We start from the raw sequence: 7,249 nt of genomic DNA, 5'->3' as shown, positions 1-7,249 counted from the left end.
TAAGCCACGAAAACTCAACAGAGCACTCCCCAAAAGTAAAGCTATTCATGCCTATTGCATAGCACCAACCAAAACTGCACAGTGATCTCTAAAGGAAACTGCCCGTGCCCCTTTCATAGCACCAACCGTAACTGCACAGCAAGGCTAAAGAAGTCTGCTCGTTGCATATAAATAGAAAACTAAAACTAAATACTTGATCACATGTTGTTCATGCTAATTAGAAAACAGAAAGGGTCTAAACGGCACAAAGCACTCTACCGCATACTCATTTAGAGACTATACCCACACATGGCAGCAAGGAAAACCCAATACTGAGATGTTACATTTATACAGGCCATCACAGTTAATAGCAGTAACCATGAAAAACAAAACCACATGCTTAAATTGTAACTCATCTCATACTCGTTGCCTGCCAACAACCACAAAACCTACAAGGCTCACTATGAGCCGATTGTGCCCATTAGGGTAACAACAAATAAAAATCTAAATATGAAATGCTAATTATAAGGGCTGCAGCATCTAACGACATGCCTAATCTACACAATTTTTCCATTTTCCAAACCTAAACAATCTGAATTGAGATTTATGGCAGCAAGCTTCAACAACCGCAACTTCACAGCATGTTCCAAAAAAAACAAAGGATGAAATCAAGATTCGAAAGATACTCCTACTGCAGGTGAGAAGCACTTACTTCGTTCTTAGACTTACAACCCGGAAACAGCTTCTAGGGTTTCGGATAGCTCGAATTTCCGGCGACTCCTCGTGCCCACGTGTTCTCCTCGCCGAAAGGATCACGAGGATGTGAAGGAAACTTCAGATTGATCCTTGGCCGGTCGCCGGAGACACAAACCCTAGCCTCCTTCGTTTCCGCCCAAGCAGAAGCCGTCGCGCGCAAGAAAGGGATGAAGAAGAGATTTAGGTCATGACAATTAACCCTAAGTTCTTCTCTTAACTTATCCCTTTTTAATACCTAAACATTTCTATTATCAACTACTACTTAAATTAATTTTGCTATCTATTTTATCAGCATGGCCCACTTGGGCGCTTGGCTATCACGCTTCGCTTAAGTCTCGGGTCGGAGGTCGCGGGTTTAAACCTCGGCCGAACCTCTTTATTTTTTGAAACTTCTTTCTTTTGGTAAAAATACCAAACAAACTCCGAAAATTACATAAAAATACTCTAAAAATTCCTAAAAATCTCTAGAATATTTTTAAAGCATTTCTAAATATTTTTAAGCACTATTAGGACTCGTAATGAGGAAATTTAGATTGTTACAATTCCTCATACCTTATAAAAAGTTCGTCTTTGAATTTAGAATAATTCTGGATATTTCTGTCTCATACTGTCCTCATGCTCCCAAGTAGCTTCCTCGTGCTTCTGGTTCCGTCAGATGACCTTCACTAGTGGTACCTCTTTGTTCCTTAGTCTCTTAACTTCTCTGTCCACTATTTGTGTAGGTCTGCTCTCATAGCTAAGATCCTCCTGGATCTTCAATGACTGTGGCTGAATCACTTGGCTAGGGTCGTGGAGACACTTCTTTAGCATGGAGACATGAAATACATTATGTATTGCTGACATGTCTTGAGGTAAGTCCAGCTTGTAAGCTACTTTCCCAATCCTTTCTGTAATCAGGTAGGGTCCTACATAGCGGCGACTTAACTTGCCCTTCTTGCCAAATCTCATCACTCCCTTCATCGGAGCAACTTTGAGAAAGACTGAATCCCCTACTTGGAATTCAAGTGGCCTACGGCGTGCATCAGCATAACTTTTCTGTCTACTCTGGGCAGTCTCAATTCTCTGTCTGATCTTCTTGTTGGTGCAACCTTAGGTCAAGGTTGACCTGGATGACCCGACTCGAGTTGACCTGACTCGAGGTATATTTTGATGTTTGACAAGAATAGAGAAGTTGTATTTTGATGTTTGACAAGAATAGGAACTTGGGGGATTGTGAGTGTAACCTTTGGTCAAGGTTGACCTGGTTGACCTGACTTGTGTTGACCTGATTCGGGAAAAGTCCAAGTATGGAGACTTGGCACGGAAAAGTCCAAGTATGGAGACTTGGCACGGGAAAAGTCCAAGCAGGGAGCTTGGCACGGGAAAAGTCCAAGGATGGAGACTTGGCACGGAAAAGTCCAAGCAGGGAGCTTGGCACGGGAAAAGTCCAAGCAGGGAGCTTGGCACGGGGGAAAAGTCCAAGTATGGAAGCTTGGCATGGGAGGTCGGAGAGGGCTCGGTAGCTCGTTCTCTGGACTGGATGGAGTCGGAGAGGGCTCGGTAGCTCGTTCTCTGGACTGGACGTGGAAGTCGGAGAGGGCTCGGTAGCTCGTTCTCCGGACTAGGTCAGAGAAGGCTCGGTAGCTCGTTCTCTGGACCGGACGAAGTTGGAGAGGGCTCGGTAGCTCGTTCTCTGGATTAGGTCAGAGAGGGCTCGGTAGCTCATTCTCCGGACTAGGTCAGAGAGGGCTCGGTAGCTCATTTTCTGGACCGGACGTGGAAGTCGGAGAGGGCTCGGTAGCTCGTTCTCTGGACCGGACGTGGAAGTCAGAGAGGGCTCGGTAGCTCGTTCTCCGGACTAGGTCAGAGAGGGCTCGGTAGCTCGTTCTCTAGATCAGGAAGGCTTTAGGTTTAAGGCTGGGTAATTGGATCGGTCTGCTGACCGATCCAGTGAAACACTGGGTCATCTGATCGGTTTGTGGACCGATCAGTAACCACACAGAAACTTTCTGTGAGTAATCTGATCGGTCTGGTGACCGATCAGTAAGAAGGCTGATCGGTCCACAGACCGATCAGGGATCGCAACCAACTCTCTGTGAGAGTTGGGATCGGTCTGGGGACCGATCAGCGTAGGGCCTGATCGGTCCCCTGACGGATCAGATCCACCCTGGACCGATCAGGGTGGAGCCTGATCGGTCCAGGTCTAGCTGTTGAGTCACAACGGCTAGATTTCTTCTTTGTCTTCTTCGCAGGTTGATATAAGGTGGAGGGCATCTACTGTTGGGAATGCACTTCTTGACTCTTCCTCCTTGCGATCTGAGCTTTGCTGAGCTCTTCATCCCTGAAGCTTCGTGTGAGCTTCCCTCGGCTGAGTTTCCAACTGAACAGTTGCTGCTGTGCTGTGGTTGGCATCCGTGAAGTTGTTGCTTCATCAACAGTCGACAAGAAGGCAAGCAAACTAGTGTTTTTTTCATTCATATTGTTCTTGGCTTCTTGCTGTATTTCTTGTACTCCGATCTTGCTGTTGCAAGAGAGATTGTGGCGAGGTTTCTCCACCCAGAAGGAGTTTTTATTAGCCGGTTTTCTGGGGTCTCATCCACCGACGGATTGATAGGATTCGTCTACCTTACGGACACACCGAGGAGTAGGAGTATCATCTCCGAACCTCGTTATATCGTCGCGTTTGAGATTTGATCTTCTCCATTTTCGTTTCTACTCTTTATTTCCGCTGCGCTAACTCAAATTGTAGGAAGAAACGAGAATTTGGGGTCGGCTATTCACACCCCCCCTCTCTAGCCGCTATCCGAAGGTCCTAACAAGTGGTATCAGAGCGAGGTCGCTCTTCGTCGGATTAACACCCGAGGGAGCACGAGCTAGAGAATGGATCAACTTGGAGAAGACGTCACGATTCCACCCTTCTACGATCGCGACGACTTCGCGTTTTGGAAAGTAAGAATGAAGTATTTTCTTATGACTAACCTAGTAAATTGGAATTGTGTACAAGTAGGTTTTATTCCTCCGGTGGATAAAGAAGGAGAACCTCTCGAAAAGAAGAAGTGGACGAAGGAACAAATCCACCAATCCATAATCAACGACGAGGTAACGAAAATCTTTGAACTTTCATTACCTAATGATATCTTGTGTAAGATAGGTAGATACAACAATGCCAAGGAGTTGTGGAACAACTTGGCTAAGTTTCATGAGGAGAGCTCCAATTCAAGTCATGAAGAGGAGTCAAGTGAGCCAAGTAGCTCACATCATGGAGGTATGGAATTAGAAGTTGAGGGCTACTCAACATCTAAGGAAGAAGAGGAGGAGAGTTCCTCTTCATGACTGGAGCAAGAAGAAGAAGCCTCTACCTCCGGAAGGGATGAAGGAGAGAGCTTATATCCATCCTCAACCCTAGGTAACTCAAGCAACTTAATTTCAAGTAAATTACATATAATGTGCTTTGAGTGTAGGGAATATGGGCATTACAAAAGTAAATGTCCAAAGAGGATTAGGAAGACTCCACCGGCACCAAAAGTCAAGGAAGCCGGAGTCCCGATACTCAAGGGCAAGGAGCACGTGGTGTGCTTCCAATGCAAGCAAAGGGGACATTATAGGAGTCAATGTCCAAGGGGGAGGCAACCTCACAAGGAAAAGAGACCAAGCACATCTATGGGGGGAGCTAAGGCAAACCCTAAGGTATCCTTTAAGGCACATTCTTGCAATTCTAATAAGACACATGCTAGTAGTTTTATTGCAATTGTCAATAATGATAAGCATGATAACCATAGAAACCGATACATGTGCTTAGGTGCCAAACATGTTAGCCTAGATAAGGACAATGCTAGAAATGTCAACCCTAGAGTTAACTCATCTAAGGTTAAGGAAAACCTAGATAGGAATCCCAAAACAACTAGACATATGCCTAGGAATACCTCAAAGAAAAATGGAAAATTAAAGCTTGAGGTATTAAAGAAGGAAAATCAAGTCTTGAGGTCAAGACTTGATACTTTAGAAAAGGCTCTTAAGAATTTGGAGAAGTCAACTCTAGGGTCTAAGGGTCAAAAATCAAAGCCCAAGGACATGAGAGGTTTGGGTCACAAACCTAAGTCTCAAGTGGTCAAGCCCACGTATCATAATGTTCCATTCGATTATGGAACAAGACCTAGGGCTAGGAAGACCATCACCAAGGTCACAAGGGGAGCCACCCCTAGAGTTGATCTTGATGAGTCCCAAATGACCAAGGCTTTAAAGCCTAGGAGGGTCATTAGGAGGGTTGCTAGAGAAGTCATCCCTAGTGAATATTTAGTGAACCCAATGAGCTCAAATAGGTATTGGGTTCCTAGGAGCGTGATTCCTTCACGCTAGATGGTTTAGGGTGTGCCAACCTTAATTGGATAGGTAGTTAACCTACTCATGGCAAAAGGTGGCATTTTAGGAATTGTCAAGGTGTAATCAAGCCTTGAAAATGAAATTAAAAATTATTCCTAAGGTGATTAGGATGTGCCAACCACATTTGAGGAGTTTTCTAGGGTCAATCTAATTGGCACATAGTGATCTAAAAATCTTTAGTATATGATTTTAGGTCTATTACACTTAGGAATATAGAATTTATGATAAAACGATCAAAATTATCAAAAATGACAACTAAGGCTAGAATTAGGTATTTTCTATACCTTTATATGTTATTTGCCATACATGGTTTGTCATATGCCATGTCATGACATCATATTTATTTTATTATCATTTGAAATGTCATGATAATGCTTAGGTTAGTTATATGTAATGCCTTATTTAAGTTTCATACTTTATGTCATGACATCATGACATTGGCACATATTTTCACTTATAATATTATTTTATGCCATGTCATCATCTCTTGCATTTATGATCAATTAAATTGATTTAAGGATAGAAACACAATTTGGTATGGAGATCAAATTGTTGTTTAGAAAATGCATGAGAACTTAGCTTAAGATGACCTAAACTCATATCTCACATCAAAATTGACTTGGATGTGTTTGATACACCTTAGATGTGTGTGAGATATTAGGATGATGAGTTAGGATCAAGGTGCATAGTTCTTGTACCTAGATGAGCCTAATTCGAAATTGAGGATCATAGGGAAAACTTGTGTACAAGTCATGTACATTTAGTCCTAAGATTGTGGTCCTAAATTGAATGGTTTAAAATCATTTCAAAATTGATTTGAAAAACCTTGATGAAGCTTTTCTAGTGATAGCATTCATCATTGAGCAAGTTGATACAAAGATGGATTAACCTTGAGCTATTTCAAAGTCTTTCGAACTTTGTATCAAGATTTAAAAATGGAAGTTATTTTCATAGAAAACTATTTTTCCATGATAATATATGTCATGAGGAATGTATCCTCAAAATTTTACAATTTTTGAAATTTTCTATGATTTTTTAGCGGTTTCTGAATTTCGGGAGAAAAATTAGAAATCCTTATCAGAGAGTTGTGGACCGATCAGAAGGGATCTTGATCGGTCCAGGGAAGTCTGGATCGGTCACTGGACCGATCCAGGGCAGTGTGGATCGTTCTGGTGACCAATCCAGTGGAGTCCTGATCGGTCTGGTGACCGATCAGAGCGTGCCAAAATACTGATTTTCGACTGTTGTCTGAAATTTTAGCTATGGAAGTTGGTGCTTTAGATTTCTAAAGGGTTGAAACTCTCCAAGACATTGTTGGTGCAATGGTCAAGGAGGAGTTGACCTTTAGGGGGAGTTTTACCTAATGGTCAAGGGGGAGTTGACCTTTAGGGGGAGTTTTTACTCGTCAAGATTTCTGAGGATGAGTGATATGAGATTATCACTAAGTTGATTATTGATTTTAGTATCAAGGGAGTAATTAAGGGTTTCAATGAAAGGTATGGGATTTTCATTAGGAAGAAACTCTTGACCTTGATTCACTCTTTTTGATGTGTGTCAAAAAGGGGGAGAATGTCCAGAGAATGTTCAAGGAAGAACATTGGAGGTTGAGGAGAATGTTCAAGGAAGAACATTGGAGAACTATTGGAAAACCTAAGTTAGGTTATCGGGTTAACCTAACTTGATTATGGTTTTTGTCAAACATCAAAAAAAGGGAGATTGTTGGTGCAACCTTAGGTCAAGGTTGACCTGGATGACCCGACTCGAGTTGACCTGACTCGAGGTATATTTTGATGTTTGACAAGAATAGAGAAGTTGTATTTTGATGTTTGACAAGAATAGAAACTTGGGGGATTGTGGGCGCAACCTTTGGTCAAGGTTGACCTGGTTGACCCGACTTGTGTTGACCTGATTCGGGAAAAGTCCAAGTATGGAGACTTGGCACGGAAAAGTCCAAGTATGGAGACTTGGCACGGGAAAAGTCCAAGCAGGGAGCTTGGCACGGGAAAAGTCCAAGGATGGAGACTTGGCACGGAAAAGTCCAAGCAGGGAGCTTGGCACGGGAAAAGTCCAAGCAGGGAGCTTGGCACGGGGGAAAAGTCCAAGTATGGAAGCTTGGCATGGGAGGTCGGAGAGGGCTCGGTAGCTCGTTCTCTGG

The sequence above is a fragment of the Zingiber officinale genome, chromosome 11B, assembly GCF_018446385.1.
Source record: "Zingiber officinale cultivar Zhangliang chromosome 11B, Zo_v1.1, whole genome shotgun sequence".
In the NCBI taxonomy this organism is placed as follows: Eukaryota; Viridiplantae; Streptophyta; class Magnoliopsida; order Zingiberales; family Zingiberaceae; genus Zingiber; species Zingiber officinale.
The sequence above is the reverse complement of the archived record's forward strand: the minus strand, read 5'-3'. Positions refer to the sequence as shown.